The following is an 18,964-nucleotide window of genomic DNA, read 5'->3' on the forward strand; positions in this document are numbered from 1 at the left end:
GTGGAGGGCTGTCTGAGGTACAGTTTTAAAATTCATTGTTGTATCTCAAGTATCTGCTGGTGGAAGGCTTAGGAGAAGTTTTAACACTGTAATTTTGGGAGGCAGATAATGAAGATTATTTAAACCACAAGAGAGCAAAGAGAACAACACTGAGAAATGGGAACAAAAATTCAGTGGGAATAAAGGCCATGTGCTAGAGGAAAAGGAAAACAGTGCGTTGAATGTAAACTGTACACCATGGAATCAGTATATTAAGAATGCCATTTCTACATATATAGAAGGGGTTTAAGAGGAAGAATTTAAAAGATCATATATTTTAACCTTAGACACAAAGCTTCTCTGTCTTAAAGAATAATGAAAGTGAATATACCATTACCAAAAAATAGGAAAAAGTGACTGGAGTGACTCTTATTCCCTATGTAGCAGCCATTCCAGAAGATATGAGAATATTCACCTATTTCTGTTTGCCAAGGAACAGCTTCCAGATGGAACTCTTTGGATAGGAGAATGTTAAACCTATTTTCAACTCACATGATATGCAGACAATTCTTCCCCTGCCTAGCACACCCAACAACACAACTCCCATATCCTGGCACTCTTGTGGCATTGGTGCTCCCTGCTCCCTTGCCTCCAACAGGGAGACCGTGGGTCTCAGGACTTATACCTGCTTTAAGGCCATGCACATCAACATATTAAATGAAACCCACCTAACAAAACAGCAAGTGGGAGAACTCTAAAAATTTCTGGTAAATATACACAGAGAAGGGGCTTACACAAGAGTGAAATACCGCTCCTTTGTTTCATTCCCCACTGACAAGTGACAAAACACGCGCAACATTACGGAGTCCTTCTAACTTCAGTGAGAGTACTTCCCCTGAGCACACAGCCACTCTTCACAAAAGCAAGACAAACTTGTCCTAAGGGGTCAAAGCATAATGTTTACTTTCTACCTCAAAGTGATGGAAGCCACTCCCAAATCAGTGACCCTCAGGACACAGAAACAAAGAAAGATACCATAACCCCCATAAAAAGGGAGCTGGGTGAGGATAACCATAAAGGACTATTGGATTGAAACTCCACTGTGAATGTTTAGCACTTATTAATGTTGGATAATATCTACTTAGAAATAAAATAAAAATTAAGAAATACATGATTAAGTTAAAGAGACCTTAAAGGGTATAAAAATGGATTTCAAATTTACGTTCAATTTCTGTGTTTTCTTTGGAGAATTTGTTTTATGTGGAAAACCCTAAAGGAGACTGATATCACTGAGTTTAGGCCAAAATGTTTGCCAAGTGATGTCTTTGTCTTAATCACTAAACAATTGGCTTTCCCACTGAGGGAGGGTGGGGGCAGGGATCAACTCAGGAAACCTTTCCCAAGCATGTTAATGCAAAGTTTCCTTTGCTGTAATTTGTACAACTTGGTCTATCCATAAGGTAATATTATATCCTCATTTCATGACTACTTTCTGTTCACTGACCAGCTCCAATGTATGGATATGTGTGTCACCGATGACCTGAATTATGTACTTGGCTGAATTACAAGTGGAGTCTATGTGAAATGTTTCATACAAAAGCAATGCCAGTAATTTTTGACCTTTCTGGATGGCTTCACAGGAAAGCCAAAACAAAAATCACTTTTAGTCAGTACAGTTTTGCAAAATTTTCCCATAAGTGAAATGCCAAATTTGTCTGCACCTTCAAAAAAGCTTGCATAATTTCTTTTTCCTTTTTCAGTTTCAGTGGGGGAAAGGCTGTGAAGAAAAAAAAAAGTTTCCCTTTTTTTTGAAACCATGCATACTTTTTCAGAACACAAAACAAACCATGTATATTAACCATATGTATTACTGCATTTTGGGCCTTGAAGTAACCAGTAAAGTGAGAAACAAACATTGTTATGACAAGTCTGTATAAAAATGTGGCTTCAACCATGGGTTTTTTTTTAAAGCCTTAAATTACTTTTCATAATATCTTGGCCAAATAGGTTAGCATTGACACTATGACTTTATAAAGTAAGAGTTCAAATGGTAGCTTCTCAAAAGCCACATAGAAAGGAGTTACAGGTAGAATTAACTTCTTGTTCCTGTCCTGCCCAATGTTACTAGATAGAACAGTGGCTCAGTGGGCAGAGAGGCCTTTGAAGGAAAGTCATCAGGGACCCAGCCTCAAGGGCTGCTCCCTCGACCATACTTTGGGCTAAGTCTTTTGGTGTTCGGGTTTTAGTAAAGAACAAAGCACTTCTACCTGTCCTTTGGCTGAGGGAACTTTATAAAGAAAAATTTCCATCATCAACCCTTCTCTACTATGACAGACCTATTTTGCAGGTTGGCATCAGACAAGTGAATAAAAAGCTGAGCCATATTGACTTTCCTGTTAACTGAGGGTATTTGAGTACTTTTTAAAAGTTTATTTATTTAAGTAATCTCTACACCCAACATGGGACTCGAACTCAGGACCCCAAGATCAAGAATCATATAATCCTCCAAGTGAGCCAGCCAGGTGTCCCTGAATTTGACTACTTTTAAAGGCTGTTGTCAAAAACATCAAATCTTCTTTTCAGAGGCTTTGGATACTTCCTCAAATATATATAAATGCATGAGTATATTAATTTATGCATTTTTTAAAAATTAAACTAGTTAGCTAGTTAGGGCTGCATGCCATTCATTCATTTATTCACTCAAAAAGAAAAAAATAACCCAAAACAACAATTAATTAAATGTCTGTTACATACAGGCCAGGTCCTGTGGAAGATACTCGGTGAAGGAGGTAGATGTGGTCTCTACCTATACAAAACCCTGACTAATTTGTGTATGTATAAAACCAAGACACTATTGAAGACTTTAAGACTTGATACTGATGATTCTAAGGCACTATGAGATCATGATGGGTAGGGAAAAAAGGCACCATTATGATAAAATGACATAATAACATGAAATGCTCATGAAAACAGAACATTCAGGAGAAACCAACAAACACATTACACTAGAGTACTTTACTGGAAAATTCAATATCTTGCAATCATTGCCATTAGGTTTTTTAGTTTCTTTGGTCTTAAATCTCGCCTTTTAAGACTATCCCATAAAGTATGACACAATGGGTATGTTTTAAAAAATAAATAAACTAAATCTACTTTTAAAAAATCATATTTAGAAAGCCAGCAGTTTTAAATTTCATGCACACTAAAGTATTGTTGCAGAATACATTGTACTCAAATGCAATCATTTCCTTTCAGTTTTCTGGCAAGGAGTTATATGTATTACATATTCTTGAGACTATGTCTTGCAAGTAGTGAAACAGATGCCAGATCTCCATTTGACCTTTGTCATGGGTAACCAGTTCTTTTGTCAGAACAAAATGGAGACCCGACACAAACATTTATTTCGGTATCATAACTCTATAGAAAATCACAATGTGATCAGCCTACTGTTCATATACACCAGACCTAACACAGGATCTGGGTAGGTAGGGATGCGAGATTAATTACCTCATGAAGGTACCAAAAACAATTTAGGACTGTATACCATAACTTAGCTCTCAATATATGCCACAAAATTATACCTTTTAACTGCACAATTCAGTGTTTTTCATATAACACCATTTCATTACAGAGATCAAAATTCAGATACAGTAATGACATTGTATTTTGATTGCTTTTCTTTCCCAGAAAGCTACACCAAATTTTAACAAATAATGTTGGGTGTGTACTTGGACATATAATGATTAGTGAATTTTGCTCACAAAAGAATATTACAGATGTTAAAAAGCAGTCAAAGTAGAAACTTAACAAACACAGTAAGGGATGAACCAGGAACCTGGAGATAGGGGACTCTGGTCTGCAGACTAGATCTGTAACTACTATGTAACTCTGGGCAAATTCCATTTCTCCAACTTGTATATAGGACAAACAGGACAGGCCATATGATATGTATGTCTCTTTCAGATCTAAAAATCTGTGGTTATGTGACTGTTATAAGTATTTTGTACCTTAAGTCTATGACTGTCACACTATTGAAAGAGGTCAGTGAGAATGATAGTACCTCCACCAACTTCAAATCCAAGTCTGTATTTCCATTCTTTTTAAAAAAAAGTTTTAATGTTTATTTATTTTTAAGAGAGAGAGAAAGAGAGACAGAGAGAAAGAGAGACAGAGCATGAGCTGGGAGGAGCAGAGAGAGAGAGGGAGACACAGAATCTAAAGCAAGCTCCAGGCTCTGAGTTGCCAGCACAGAGCCTGAAGTGGGGCTCAAACCCGTGAACTTTAAGATCATGACCTGAGCTGAAGTCGGATGCTCAACCAGCTGAACCAACCAGCCACCCATGTATTTCCATTCTTAAAGGATATCTATATGTAGGTACACCCTATCACTTCTCAAATGTCACATATTCAAAACTGAACTTAGCATCATCTTTGTAAATCCAGGTCAATTTATGACCTTTCTATTCCTGTGAATGCTGCTACAAAGAATTGATCAATCAAATAACTGCAAAAAAAACCTACAAAGGTCTCTGAATCCCGAATTTAAGCTAGAAAAGACTTATCAAGACCAACCTTCTGATTTTTGAATTGAGAAAAGTGAGGCCCATCGAGTCCTAGCTAAGAAAGCACAAAATCTTGCTGCTAAATAGTAGTGGTGCCAGACCAGAAGCTAGCTCTCCTGATAACATATTTGGTGCTGTCCTCCCTAGAATCATTACTATATACTCGAGTTTTATGGTTGGTGTTGTGGGAGGTCCAGAAGAAATTTAAGACATAATAATAATATAGTTCAAAAGACAAGACACTCACAAATAATCTGTAAATGATTCAAAGAAGATTCAAGGGTTCATTCTGTGGTACTGACATTACTGTTGCAACAATATGGAAGGTCAGACAAAAAGAATACTAAGGACTATAATTATCTAACAGCCAGCACAGCCCTAGGAGAATGGAGGACTTACAGTAAGCACTGGATAAACACATCCTCCTGGCTTACAGCTACTAGTTTAAGAGCCCTTTAGAACAGGAAGCCAAAGACTGAATGTGGCAACCTTAAACTTCTGTTCCATCTGACTATAAAATACAAAGAGAAAGAAGAGTCATTACACCATGTCAAAATAGAAGTTTTGCCTCATAAATGGAAAGTAAGGTGGAACATTAGAATGAAACTGTTTCTTGAATTTGCAACTTGCAGGTAAATTTTCCAGCAAGTGTATTATTCTCTCATGAGAGGATAAAGCCAAAGAGTTTTGGCCAGCTATGAGGATGCAGATGCCTGGCATAGATCATGAGTAAATTAGAAGTAAACATCACTGCACAAAAAAGGTATTAGGAGTTAAAAAAAAATATAGACTCTGGAGTTAGGATAACAAATCTGAGCTATGGTCCCATCTTCTCACTAGCTATTTGACCTTGAACAAAGTACTTAATCTATTTAATCTGTTTCACCATCCAATGAAAAATGATACGGATCTCAGAGGTCCTTGCAATTGCTAAACTATAAAATGCATATAAAGTGTTAAGTATGGTGTCTAACACACAAGAAGCACTCAGTAAGCATTAGCATCTTTCTTCAGATTTGCCTTTCTTTAAAGTATTTTATTTATATACTCAGTGCCACACTGGGCATTTTTTGGATTGCCAGGAAGGCATTTAATTAGACCCTGTGTGCAATGTGTTGCAGGTATGATGACAACAGAGAATATAGAGAAGGCACAAAGGAGGATCATTCTCTAGGGCTGGTTATATCTTATTTCCTTCAGAGTAGGGGTATTGCTAAACGTCCTAATGATCTAACAATGTAACACTGAGCTGAGCACTATAGTGCTCAATGATTTTTTTTTTTTTCTTTTAAACCATGGAGACCTATTTCCCCCTTTTGGAAATCATTTTACTTAGAAAAAACAGAAACATTAATGCAACAGTTATTATAAAGAGCACAGCCTACCACCTATGCAAAATTAAGAATCATACAACATGGCAGTTTTTAAGTGCACTAAAAGACTCCATGGCTCCTCTGGTCTGCCAATGTCATAAGATCTCCACACTAATCACACCTTTTGGCCTAAAATGATTGTGAAAAATCAGATATTTCCACTATCACATTAGGGGGCCTACATCTGTTTTGTTTTGTTCACAGTTCCTCCTGTAGGGTCCAGAGCATGGAGAAGTGAAAGAAATGATCCTAAAAGGGGATTTTAACTTTCTCAATTTGTACTTTGTACAGTTTTTGTATCCTATTTCTATTCACTCGGAAAAACATCACGAACATTCTCCTAAATCACCAACTCCTCCTCTGTACCATAATTTTTAAGAGTATGAATTCTAATGTATCATACAGATATAATTTATTTAACAAATTCCCTATTGTGGGCATTTAGATCCCTTCCACTTTTTCACTAATATAAGGAACACTATGATGAGCAGCCTCATACTCCAATTAATTCTTACACCTTCGTAATTGTAGCCTTAGAATAAATCCTTACATGTGGGTCAAAAGTTATGAATCGTTTAAGGATTTTAAAAACTGTAGCTAATTTGTGCTCTACAAATAGATTATTTATACTATTACTAGCAATGAAGGAAAGTACCCATTTCTTAGTTTATAATTTTGCCTGGGACTAATCTTGAATCTGACCTCATTTTAAACATGATATGATGTTAAAAAGTATGTAAAGTGGATGTTAGTAACATGATTCAGACTTTCCCACTGACTTGGGTTGGGCTTTTATTTTAGAGATGTGTTATTTCTGAAGAAAAAAAAAATCTAACATATCATTAAAAACATAATCCTAACATTTTCTTGAAAGAGTATTTTGCTGTTGTCAATGTAATTTCACTATATTTCCTCTTCCCTATCAAATTCAGATTCTGATGGCCTAGCATCATTGATCTTCCAAAGACTCCTTCTGTTTCTTCTCTAAAAGGTCTGAACCCTCCTCTCTCCATACAATCCCATACCAATTAGAGTCCAAATCCAGGATGCTAGCTCACCTTTCTCACCACATGACAGATTCAACAATAGTTTATTACACTTATAGCACGTGCCTTATATGGTCCTGACAATTTTGATTTGTTTAACACCGCAGAATCTAAAATTCACTTTGTCAAATTCTGCCTCTAAAAATTCAGTTGATTTGTTGGAGTGTGTGAGAATTTCAAACCAATTTTTCTATCTAACTCAATTTCTACTTGTCAATTCTCACTTCCTCACGTTTCCTATTTATCGTGCACATACATTTATGCCCACAGAATTTTCCCATTTATTTCAATGAATTTCCCAGTAGCAGCTTAAAATATCTGAGATGCCTGGAGAACTGGTCATTTGTATATCTTCAGAAGATGTTTCAGAACAAACACGTTAGCAGAATTTAGGAGGATGAGTATGTGTTTTCTTAAAAATAAGTAATTTCCAATTTACACTTTTGTCACTTTATATCATGCATTTTTTTTTGTTTTGTTTTGAGTAACAATGACATTCAAGGCATGTGATGCCATAATAAACACTGGAATACATATACTAAAGGAAAAATACAGGAAAAAGAGAATCACATGTGGCTGCCACAACACTAGTTAGTGAACATATCCTTCAAAGATATCAGAGATCTCAAAATTGAATATTTACCAGTGGTGTCAACAGTGAGCACTCAATATAAATGGTAATTAAAAAGAAAACAAACATTTCCCTGTGGAGCACATCTGTCATTTGCTTTATGTCAAATTACTCCTTTTCCAAATAGATTTGTTGACTAATCAAAACTCAAGCTAAACATCTCAAGAACATACCAGTTGTTCTATAGCCATACTCTCAAACATGATTGCACTGAGCTGTTAGGACAGATTTAGATTAAATGAATGGTCTTTTTATGTGTTTATTTGCGGAGACACAGATGGAGAACTCCCGTGGCTCCTTCATGCAGAAGAATTCAGTGGCTTGTTCTCACCACTGCTTTGAAGGCTAAAATTCTTATCAACAAACAAAGTAAGAGGCACAGAATAACAAAAATGTTAGAAGAAAAAAAAAATCACTCCTTAATGTTCATGTGTGTTGAATTCTAAGTGAGTCATGCCTCAATAATAACAAAGCAGAGCAAATCAGATAAAACTTCATCCCAAAAAACCTCTGGATGGCAGGAAGTGAATTCTAAACTGGAAGAGTTTAATCCTGAAACATGCTTCCCTGTCTCCTTTAAATAGGCCTGTATTTTTTCAGACAGATTTTATTGTGTTTGTTAGGGAAACATGTAGCACAGTCACTTAGTTCCCACTTTCAGCTCCAGAAAGAAACCTCAGGAATCCAAGGAGATTTGTGGTTTCATAACAAATTTCTCTTGCACCATGGCTTAGTCCTCATAACCCACCGAACCATGCAAAGGATCCAAAAAAAGTTGGTAAGTTTCTTTGTGCTTCAGATATATATCAAAGATGAGGATGTGAGGGAAGTACAAACATACAAACAGATAATTCAGATGAATCCTTACTCCAAAATATTTCAGAAATAATGCTCAAATTCTGCTTTTATTAAATTGATGGTAGCCCATTCAGACTTCCTTATAGATGCTACATTCACTAATAATTATTTTCATCTAAAATATATCTGAAACATAAAAGGGCAAGGCAGGGGCAGCCTTCAACCTCAAATGCCTTCAGCGGCCAGCAGAGTAAGGTAAATGAGAGGAGCAGGCTGGACCTTTGCAATAGGGAATGGTGGAGATTTTGAAAACCTGTGAGGGGCAAGTCCATCTAGTCAGAATAATCATTTCAGTATCACCAGTAAAGAGGAAACAGGCCCTACAACATAGCTGATCCAGAAATGGAGAAGCCAGACTGGTGAAGTCCAGCTCTGAAGAACAGGATATGTGTGACGAGCAAAGAGGACAGATATTCTTTGGACCCTGTAACAGAAGATGTGTACTGAATAAGAGGATAAGCACTGGACACAATACTAGGAAGTGCAGACGAGATGAACAAGCCTGTTTATCATGGCTTCTTGTTTGTCTTCTCTTCCCCACTTCTCTTCCACACTCACACACTTGTATGTAAGCTCCACAAGAGCAGACACACCTTGTTTTGTTTATCTCTGTAGCCCTAGCACCTCACAGAGAATGCCCAGTTGGTATTTACAGGATAAGTAAATGTATAACTCTCTTCAAGCATAGTCACTAACATGAGCACTGTAATTGGTAGTAGCAGCTATAGGGACTTCAAAGGAGCTGTTGGTTTTAGTGGAGACCTCTCCCTAAAGGTCCCTTACTCTTTGATGGCAAGAATAGAAATGTTATTCTTCTTTGTGCTTCTAAATGTTTTTATATTGATCCAAAGATATGAACTTCCTTCCACCTTTTCTACATTGCTGAATGAGTACAGAAACATTAAATTTCTTCAAAATCAAATATATATATACAAATGTATGTAAATATATATATAAAAAAACCCAACACAATAAAATGACAACACAGGGATGTAACCAGCAAAATCAATACTGTGAGAATTCCATGTAAGAAGTGACCTAGTTCCATTAATAAATAATGTGAATAATGTGCAAGGGTAAAATACCAAGGGGAAATTTCTAAGTTAAAAGAAATTTAGGCATTTCCATAAAGTGCAATGCAAGATCTTATTTGAATCTTGACTTGAAGACACTATAGAAAGGGGTGGAGAAAAACAGGAAAATGTGAACACTGTAATATTTCACAATATGAAGGAATTATTTCTAATATGTATTAATGGTGTTGTGATGTATATTTTAAAAAATCCTTATCTTTCAGAAATATAGTCTGAAAATATTTTTAAGAGAAATGATAGAATGTTTGGAATTTGCTTCAGAATAGTGTATGTAGTGGGGAGCATAGTAAGGGGAGGAAAAAGTAATTTCCCCTCTATCCTTCTGCGTTCTTGGCTGAGACCCCTGTAATGAAAGATAGATTAAAGAGAGAAAAACAAAACTGAAGTTTATTAACATGTATACCTCATATTAACATGTATACCTAACATGTAGCAGCAGAAGCAGGGATTTGATCCAAGAGCAGCAGTTCCTGCAGTTCAAATGAAGTTTATACTTATCTGCAGCAGTTGCTTGATGAAGTGAACAAAATGACCCCTGAGGAATCAAAGTAGCACAATTGTAAAAGCAAAGAGGACATATGCTTTCTTTATTAACATGTATACATGTATACCCCTGGGAAATACCCAGGGAAAATGAGTAACTCTGCAAGAGGACTTAAGCTAGCACCTTAAATACCATCATCAGCTAAAAAAGAAAGACAGGTGGGATGGGGGAGGGGCAGCTAGTTATGGGAAGTTACCAGAAGTTGGAGCCTTCTCCACTGATAAGATTCTCTTGTGATTTACTCATCCTTCTCTTGCTGGTACTGAGAGGGAGATACCCTTACAAATAGAGTTCCTCCATAAATGTAAATTTCTCTTACAAAAGGTTAACTCTACTCTTAATTTCAGAACTTCTGCATCTGCTGTTTCTCAAAATAATTAACTCAAAATAATCCTTATGCCAAAGAGGCAATATTTTGGAGTGGTATATTCTGCTACCCTTCAGCAGGGTGGTACAGAAGAAACAAGACTGGCTAAGAGTTGATAATTATTGAAGCTGCATGAGGAACACATGGGGGTTTATTATCCTATGATCTCTACTTTTATATAAGTGTTTGAAATAACTAAAAAAAAAAGAAGTGAACAAATAATAACACTTGAAAACAGAAAATTTAAATGAACAGAAAAGTATAAAATGAAAATTAAAACTTTCCTTTCATTTCACTTCCTACTCCCCAAAGTAATCCACAGTTAACAGCTTCCTGTGCATTTTTCTAAAAAAATCATTGTAAAGCCTACATCAGCAATTCATGAAAGAGACCATACTATATTCTTCTACCTTTTTTTTAAGTGGCTACATATTATTTCATTTTATAGATGCAGTTCATTTAGCCAGGCCCATTTATAGGCTTTAGATTACATATATATATATATATATATATATATATATTTTTTTTTTTTTTTTTTTTTAACTATTAAACATTGTTCAGGGAATTGGCTTTCAATGACTTCAGATGACTCTTAATTCCAATTTTCTTTCAGAAATAAGTTAGCCATTGGTAACTTTATGTTTTTTGCTCTTTGCATAATGAGGAACGAAAACCTGCAAGGAAGGAAGTCTTTATGTAGACCCTGAAGACATCACAGAAGACTGTAGTGACGATGGGAGGAGGCGGACAGCACTGAGACACTTCCAGAGTCAGGTTTATAGATCCCACCCATGTACTTGTTAGCACCTTCCTCAGAGGCCTGCAGATCTCTTAGCAGAACAGGGCTGTAAAAGCAGCAGAAGCAGGGATTTGATCCAAGAGCAGCAGTTCCTGCAGTTCAAATGAAATTTATACTTATCTGCAGCAGTTGCTTGATGAAGTGAACAAAATGACCCCTGAGGAATCAAAGTAGCACAATTCTAAAAGCAAAGAGGACATATGCTTTCTTTATGTTTCCCCAAACAAGGGATGATGCTTATTTTGGACAGGGTACTGCCATTGAGGTGAACAAGACATCATCCATGAACTCCATATTGCCACCAGATATTTTCTAGAGAATCAGAAATAAAGCAAAATAAAAGGTATATTATTATGAACCTGCCAGTTACTGTCCATCTACGGCCACTTTTTTCTTTCAGAGAAAATTATATAGATAACTTTTTTCTTTTCTAAACTACTCTAAATTTTATAGTAAGACTATAGATCTCAACAGATAGTAATTTTGATATGCTAATGTAGTTAATAGATGAAATAAAGTTCGTCTTCAAAATATCAAATTAAGATAGAAGATATAAATATTTAAAGTAGCACATGAAATCATCACAAAACTTTGATCCAGGCACAGATAAAATAGCTAACGTACAATCCTACAAAATAAAATCAATGCTTTGCCTTTTAGGAAAGATAAACAATCTCCACATATCTTTTGCTTTGGAAATTAAACTAATACAATGATAATACTAATGATAATAACTGGATCCTAAGAAATCTACTAAAACTAATAAATAAGCTCAGCATAGCTGCAGTATACAAGATCAATATACCAAAATCATTGGTATTTCTATACAGTAGCAATGAGCAAACAAAAAATTAAATTAAGAAAACAATTCCACTGGGGTGCCTGGGTGGCTCAGTCGGTTAAGCGTCCGACTTTGGCTTAGGTCATGATCTCATGGTTCCTGAGTTCAAGCCCCACATTGAGCTCTGTGCTGACAGCTCAGAGCCTGGAGCCTGCTTCAGATTCTGTCTCCCTCTCTCTCTCTGCCCCTCCCCAGCTTGCTCTCTCTCTCTCTCTCTCTCTCTTTCAAAAATAAATAAAAACATTAAAAAAAAAAAAAGAAAACAATTCCATTTATAATAGCAGCAAAAAGAAAAAAAACACTTGGGAATAAATTAAACGAAAGAAGCTTAAGACTTGCACTTTGGAACCTACAAAACAACGTTGACAGAAATTAAAGAAGACCTAATAAATGGCAAGACATCCCATGTTTATGGATCAAAACACTTAATATTGTACAAATGGTAATAATATCTGCCAAATTGATCTAGAGATTCAACACAATCTCTGTCAAGTTGTATCCTTTCAGTTTGTTCAGCCATAAGAAAGATAAAACTATTAATGATAATGGATGTTTCTCATGAGATATAGGTTAGCTTTTTTCTTAAAACTTTATAAAGAAAGATCCTTTAATGCCAGCTCATACTCAGGAACCAAAGGATAGGGACTTAGAAATAGGCATCTGGGTATATCCCAAGGGGAAATGATCAAAGGCAAATGATTATCTGTGGGGGGGGGGGGGGGGGGAGGAGAAAGAGAAAAAAGAAAAAAGGGGTTATCTGTCATCCATTCATTCACTCACTAACATCCACTTAACCTAACACTATGCATGACACTTAGAACGGTGGGGGGGCGGGAAGAATAACATGCAGATCATGTCTTTGAGGCCCCAGTAGAAAACAGTAGTAGCATGAAGCAATTAAATGTGGCTGCAACTGAAGCATATACAGAGTGCTCACAGATCCCATAGATGGATTGATTAGTTCTTCATGGAGGAAATGGGAAGGCATCCCAGCTCTAGGGGGGCTTTAGCTTGATGGCTGAGTAACACTCTTAACAGGCAGAGAAGAGGGGAAAGTTTATTCTAGGCAGAAAATTGCACCCATAAGTACAAAGGAATGAAAAGACAAGTTTGTGGAATTAAGTCCCTGTCGAGGATGAGTAGGTTAGGGCTAGACTGTGCAGACTGTGTGCCACTACCCCAGGCTTCCTCTTTATCTTGAGCCCAAGAGAAATGTGTTGTGCAGAAAGATCACAACTTGCCATCGGGAATTTGTCAGAGCACCTATAGCATACACAAAGCAGTGTGTTAGGTGTGTGTCTGGAGTCAAATTTGGAAAAAGCATAATAATAATAATAATAATAATAATAATAATAATAATAATAAATAATAGCAATAACAACAACAACCAGAAAACTACTATTATAAGCAAAACACCATAGGGGATAAGACCTACAGAAGTACAATTTCCTGATAAAGACTTATTTCATAGCAAAATGGGATTGTACAAGTATGTGTTCATTTGGCTAGAGTAAATGGAAAAACTCATTCCATCCTAAATCCCAGAAAAGGAGGTGTGGGTGTGCAATATGCTACCTAATCTCTTTTGCCTGGCCTAAAATTAGTTAATTACAGCAACATGTGAACAAATGGCAATGAGATATAACTAACTGGAAAAGAGAAAGGAACAGGAGTGTCTATTTATTTTGACTGTACTCTCAACTCTGCCAAGACATTCCAATCTCCATCCCTTTGTCCTTGAAAAGAGCTACTCAGCAAACTTTACTTTCAGAGTATCATAGTCTTAGAGAATATCACTCTCTTTGGACATCTTTGGAATTTGCCTTCAAATGTACTGAGCAAATTGATAAAAAAAAAAAATAGCTTGAGTTCTGTACTGATGTTTTAATCTTCAAAATGGACAGAAATATTCTTGCTATCTACCTTCCTTGCACAAGGGCTAATTGAAAAGAATGTGAATAACTATTTGGGCAAAGAATTTGAGATCTAAGGATCAAAAGTGAAATGCAAACCCAATAAAATGTTTATTTACATATGGGGATAATATCTAGAATTGTAGAGCATTACCTTTATCAACCCAAGGGCTAATTACCAATATTTCCCAGATTATCTTTAACAATTATTTCCTTTAAGAGTTGGAAGGGGTGCCATTTGTGACGACATGGATGGACCTTGAGGGTATTATGCTAAGTGAAGTAAGTCAGACAGAGAAAGACCAATACCACTTGAGTCCATTTACACGTGGAATCCAAAACACAAAACAAACAAAACAAAACACAGAGTCATAGATATAGAGAACAGACTGATGGTCAAGGATTGGAGGGTAAATGGATGACGGGGATCAAGAAGTATGAACTCCCAGTTATAAAGTAAGTACATCATGCATATGTAATATACAGCATGGAGGAATATGGCCAATAATATTGTATTAACTTTGTACTGTGATGGGCGGTAACTAGATTTATTAAAGTTACCATTTTGCAATGTATACAAAAGTTAAAACACTATGTTGTACACCTGAAACTAATATAACATTGTATGTTAATTATACTTCAATAAAAAAGTAAATAGACAAATTAGGGAAGAAGACCTAAGTTCAAAGTCAACTGACTGACAGTGGCACAGGGTATTGGATATAGTAGTAGGCCTATGCCACCTCACAGTACCTAACAACTGTGAAGACATGTGTTTATTTTGAAAGCTCTCAGTGATAGGAAGATTTATTAGAGAAATGAAACACTTCACCTCTAAAAGCTCACAGAACTCTGTTTTTGTTGCATTAGTCTCGCCAGGAGAATTCTGAATGTGTTTGCATTCTATCAGTCCACAGTGTGAGTCAGCCTGTCCCAAACCGGTTTTCTAACCAGAAAACTGAGAAGTTTGATGACACATTTAGGTAAACATGCTCACTGGATGAAGTTATTTAAAATTTTATACCTTTTTAATCCTCTCTAAGCCTCTGAAATCCATACAGGTTTTTAGAGAAGATTTAGGTTCATATGAGTCAAAGAGTAGAAATTGTATGTAAACCAACTCTATGTAAGAACTCCATGAGTTCTGAATAACTAAGAATGTCTAATACCTGAAAGAGCAAAGAGGGTAACCTGACCCCAAAATGAAGCCCTTAACTGTTAACTAGTCAACCTTATTTCTAATTGAAATTTCAGCTCTAAATACTCTTCTTGCCCCAAGAACTGAAATTTCTCATCCATTCCGGTCAGATGAGGACAGCTCTTTGTTGATAAAGATAAATGAACTCTGACTGTGAAGGGCTCACTGAAGTGTTAAACTTGTAGACCATTGACTCTCATCCCCTACTTTCTAAGCAATTTGAGAATTCAATAGTCAGTGGAATGCAAATATAATCAAATTGTGGCAAAATACAAGTCAGAGTTATTCAAATTAAGTAGAACTGATAGCAGCTATAAGTTATTATAAGAGCTAACTAAAATTTACAGTATTATGGACTTTTCAATCCATGCAGATGAAAGGCATACAACACATGGAGGCAAAGGTCTTTTTTTGACACCCTATTCTTAGTGATAGTATTACTTCTTTATGCAAAGAAGACTCTTCAAGTGAATCCACCCATTCTCTGGGCCTGTTAGACAGTTTTTAAAGAGTTTCTGCTTTACCTAAAAGAAATCTTGCCCCTGTCATGAAAGAGTATTTCTGCTCCAAAATTTAACTTTTCATTATTTACTGTTACCTTTTGGAGTAAATTCATAACAAATAACTGAGGTACAAGGGAGTGGCTCTAAAACCTTTGGGATACCATGACTCTCCCTATTCCCAGTTCCTCCCTCCTGCCCCAAGGATTCCACATCACTCTTCCTTGAATACATGAAACACAACACACATCAAAACTCAGTTTACTTTGTTGGTGGCACTACCAAATCCTAGCTCAGATTACCTCAGTTCCATTCTCTGACACTGAAGCACACAAAAAAATTTTAATAAGAGACCAGAACTTGAAAGGTGGTTCTCAGCATTTGTCTTACCCACAGCCTCAATTCCAGTCCCTAAATTATGACATTTTAACTATCTAATTGTTTGAGAAATGCTGCAATAGAACATTCAGTTCTTAACATTTCAGGTAAGCACCTCTTTGTAATACCCTCCCAGCACTCACAGGTACAAACACGGAGTAACAGTCCCTCAAATGAAAAAAAAAAAAAAAGCATATAATGGCTACACGGTAAATTATTAAGGAAAAGGAAGTGGGGTCAGAGTAATCCCACACAGAATTTTAATTAAACACCTAAAACAAAGAACTCATTAAGAGAACGATCACACACACCCACACACAACATGAATCCTTTCTTTGTAGAGACAGTAGATTCTATTTTGTACATTCTAAACAAAAACAATACAAAGAAAGATCTCTTATAGAGAATTTGATAATTAGTAATAATATTAGCAATGATAGTTACCTGAATGTTTTACCATTTTACCTGAATGTTTACTATAAAACACTGTACTAAGCATATCAAATGGATGATCTCATTTAATTCTCATGACATTCTTTTAAAGTAGGTACTGTTACGGTCCGCATAATATTCAGATAATCAAACCGAACCTTGAAGATACTATGTAACTTTCCCAAAGTTATTGATAGTAACTATAGAGAAGAATTAGGACTCTTGAATCTGAGCTCTTGATACTTTTCCACTGATTTCCCAAATTAAGTAAGTTATCATTAGAGTTGCCAGGGAACTATTTAAAAATGCAGATTTCTGGCCCCAATCCCAAACATACTGAATCAGAATCTCCAAATGTAGCATTTGAAGGTAGGAACACAACGGCATCTCAAATATGGTTCAAATGTTCTTTTAAGATGCCAAGAGAACCCGAGTGAGGCCAGTTGTCACATAGTTGTCTAAGTCAAATCATTTGCTTCAAATAGAAAACAGCATCGCTTTTTCCATGTGAGCCTCTTCTCACTATATAGCAGTCAAAAGGACCTGTATGTTGAAAGGTTAAATGAGGTCATGGTCACACTATGTCAGCAATTAGGACCAAGATACCCAGGTGCATGAGCTGTGTTACAGAAGATGAAAGTGATACAGCACAGTAAATCTGCTGATTCAGAACTGCTTAGTCAGAACCTCACTGCAGAGAAGGCACAGAACCAATGTGGAAATAGAACTTCTCAAGCTACATTCACGCATGACTAGATCAACAGTTCTTAATATTAAAAATGCAGTTTAAGCTTCTGAAAAATTAACTTATCATCTAGTTTATTTATTAATTTATTATTAATTTATTTCAAAATGCTTACCCAGTACCTATCATGTGCAAAGCAGTAGACCAAAAAATGTTCCCTGTCCTCAGGGGCAGAAAACATTCAGGCAGTGGGAAAAAAAGGTGAATACTAATTAGGGGATCAGGAATAGCTTGAAGGAAAAGGTAGCATTTGAGCTACCTTTTTATTGAAATAATTTTAAGTATTATTTAAATAAATGTAAATGAGTTCTGTTCCAAGGGACCATCCAGAATGTTGTCTTCATCTACATGATCAGAGCTGCAACCCTATTATGTGTATGTTACAGTACACTAGGGGGCAGGTGGTGGTGAAGAGGGTGGAGGGAAGGGTAAAATACATGAAAGGTATCTTGCTTTCAAGTTGAAGATTACCATCTCTTCTATTTATATTCCATTGATCCAATCCAAACTCAACATAGCCACTTCCCAATACAGGGCAAGCTAGAAATGACTGGCTGAACAGCCATATATGTCCAGGAAGAAAGAGCCAACTGACATTTTAAAGACAACCAACAGCCTTTCACAACCTTAGTGCCAACCACTTAACCTCTCCAAGCCTTAGTTTATCTTCATAATCTTGAAGAAGGTAAAGATTTCTTGAAAAGGATAGAAAAAGCAACAAGCATGAAAGATTAATAAACTGTACCTTATTAAAATTAATAACTTCTGTTAATCAAAAATACAACGATAATCAGATGAAAAGGCAAGCCACAGATATGGAGAAGATATCTGCATATGTATAACCAACAAAAGACTGACACTCAGGATATATAAAGAACTCTAAATCAATTAAAAAAAAAATGACTGACAGTCCAATATAAAAAAGGAAAAGAATTAAGAGATATTTTATGAAAGAGGATATCCAAATAAGCATCTGAAAAGAAAGTTCAATATTATTTATTAATCATCAGACAAAAGCAAATTAAAACTATAATGAGATACCACTACAACCCTACCAAAAGGGCTAAAACTAAGAGGAGAATATCAGGTGTTGATGAGTAAGTGGACCAAGTGGAACTTGCCTATATTTCTGATAGCAATATAAAATTCCATTTATCTGAAGTTGAATTTCCATTAATATGAGAATCCATTCAGATGAAGTTCAAAACAGACATAATTAATCTATGGTAATAGAGGTCAAAATGGTAGTTGCCTCCTGGGAAGAAAGTAGTTACCAATTGGAAGGTGGCACACAGGAAGTCTGCTGAGAAGTTGGACACATTCTATATTCTGGTCTGGATAGAGTTTACACAGGTATATACCTATGTAAAAACTCATCAATGTGTATACTTAATGTTTGTGCACATTACTAAATATAAATTATATCTCAATAAAAGAGAAAAATGGAAAGATAATGTTTAGAAGCTGTAAAATGAGGTATGTTACACAATCTGAAGATGCAAAAGGTATAAACGACCGGACTCAATAAGTCTTAAAATAATAACTCTTTTTTTTTTTGTTTTGTTTTTTCAATATATGAAGTTTATTGTCAAATTGGTTTCCATACAACACCCAGTGCTCATCCCAAAAGGTGCCCTCCTCAATACCCATCACCCACCCTCCCCTCCCAAACTCCACACCCGAAAAACAGATAACCCAGTGAAG

General features: G+C 36.0%; 2 protein-coding genes across 4 annotated transcripts in view; one reads left to right on the forward strand and one right to left on the reverse strand.

Moving 5' to 3' along the window:
• Nucleotides 1-18,964, reverse strand: part of CMSS1 (cms1 ribosomal small subunit homolog) — a 383,233-nt gene that overhangs the window by 273,976 nt on the left and 90,293 nt on the right. The gene's annotated exons all lie outside the window — the stretch shown is intronic.
• Nucleotides 1-18,964, forward strand: part of FILIP1L (filamin A interacting protein 1 like) — a 304,022-nt gene that overhangs the window by 200,670 nt on the left and 84,388 nt on the right. The window lies entirely within an intron of this gene.

This window comes from Neofelis nebulosa, chromosome 5, assembly GCF_028018385.1.
Source record: "Neofelis nebulosa isolate mNeoNeb1 chromosome 5, mNeoNeb1.pri, whole genome shotgun sequence".
Classification (NCBI taxonomy): Eukaryota; Metazoa; Chordata; class Mammalia; order Carnivora; family Felidae; genus Neofelis; species Neofelis nebulosa.